Source organism: Castor canadensis, chromosome 7 (assembly GCF_047511655.1).
Source record: "Castor canadensis chromosome 7, mCasCan1.hap1v2, whole genome shotgun sequence".
NCBI lineage: Eukaryota > Metazoa > Chordata > Mammalia > Rodentia > Castoridae > Castor > Castor canadensis.
In genome coordinates this window covers 73,233,746-73,235,543 of record NC_133392.1, presented here as the reverse complement: position 1 = coordinate 73,235,543, position 1,798 = coordinate 73,233,746, and positions in this window count along the sequence as shown.

Genomic DNA, 1,798 nt, shown 5'->3' with positions numbered 1-1,798 from the left:
TTATCATTCACTGGTAAATGGATAGAATTGGAGAACATCATTCTGAGTGAAGTTAGCCTGGCCCAAAAGACCAAAAATCGTTCTCCCTCATATGTGTACATTAGATCAAGGGCAAACACAACAAGGGGATTGGACTTTGAGCACATGATAAAAGCGAGAGCACACTAGGGAGGGGTGAGGATAGGTAAGACTCCTAAAAAACTAACTAGCATTTGTTGCCCTTAACGCAGAGAAACTAAAGCAGATACCTTAAAAGCAACCGAGGCCAATAGGAAAAGGGGACCAGGAACTAGAGAAAAGGTTAGATCACAAAGAATTAACCTAGAAGGTAACACACACGCACAGGAAATTAATGTGAGTCCACTTCCTGTATAGCTATCTTTATCTCAACCAGCAAAAACCCTTGTTCCTTCCTATTATGGCTTATACTCTCTCTACAACAAAATTAGAAATAGGGGCAAAATAGTTTCTGCTGGGTATCGAGGGGGTGGGGGGGCAGAGGGAGGGGACGGGGTGGGTGGTAAGGGAGGGGGTGGAGGCAGGGGGGAGAAATGACCCAAGCATTCTAGGCACATATGAATAATAAAATTTAAAAAAATAAAATTAAAAAAAAAGACTGCCTAAATTCCAACTTGCTGACATGCTATAATTTTCTTATTCATTGCAATTTAATTGTGTTTTCTAGCTGAACCCACACTGCAATGAACATGTTTGAGCACACAGCCTTTTTCTGCATACATACTGATATATTGCTTTCCCAAAGACATATGTCCCAGCCTAAGTTGACTTAGCCACGAGATGGTTGAGCAATCACAGTTTGAACCAGATAGGAAGCTCAGAGTAGGGAGGTTTTATTTGAGTCCCAGGTCCCATTGATGGTCTTCTCAGAAGTTGGGTAGACTTGTGAGTCAGTCATTGCATAAACCTTTCTGAAACCCATTCCAGGCCAAACCCAGTGCTATGTCTTGAGAATATAGAAATATTTTCAAGAACCTTATAGTTTTACAGGGAGACAAACATGTAAGCAAGTTATTAAAATGTAGTAAGATGAGTGCTGTGATAGAAATTCTAAGAATGCTTTTTAGAGCACAGTATGCCAGCAGCTAGGCCTCCTTGGAACAAAGATAAGAGAGAATAGCAGGAAAGATTCTTGGAGGCTGTGATGTCATTGATCTTTGTTGAAAGAGAAATAGAAGAACTGAGTGAAGGAATGAGAAGGGTAGTAAGTTCCAAGCAAGGAGAAAGCCATATGCAAAGGCACAGATGTGAAAGCAAAGCATTGCGGTGCAAAGAACAAACAATGCCCTATGTGTAATGGAGATTAGGGAAATGGATAGGGATGGATGAGAAGATAGCAGAATCCAGAATATGCAGGTTATCTGTGCACTGCTAGGAGATGGGACAGCACAGCACAGGCAAAATGTGTTATGAACAGGAGACTCCCACCATCAGATTTGCCTCATGAAAAGACCACTGGAAGGCAAGGGAGGCTGGAAGCAGGGAGGCAGACAAAAGTAGTTCAGGAGCCAAATGTTGACAATGACCTCAATAACAAAAGCACCATGGAAGGTGAGGACCTCTTAATACTTTCCAGGGAAGGGACCTCAAGCTAAACCCAGGTTACAGAACGACAAAGCTCAGCCACAGCCACACGAATTAATTGTTTCAACTTCACAAGTCAGATACTTCTGTCTCACTTTTCAGATTAGTTTCTAGGATGATCCCTCATATTTATAGGTCTCTGGGTAGCTGACTTCTTTCTTAGACTTCATCTTCTTCTGATGGCTCCTTAATGCAA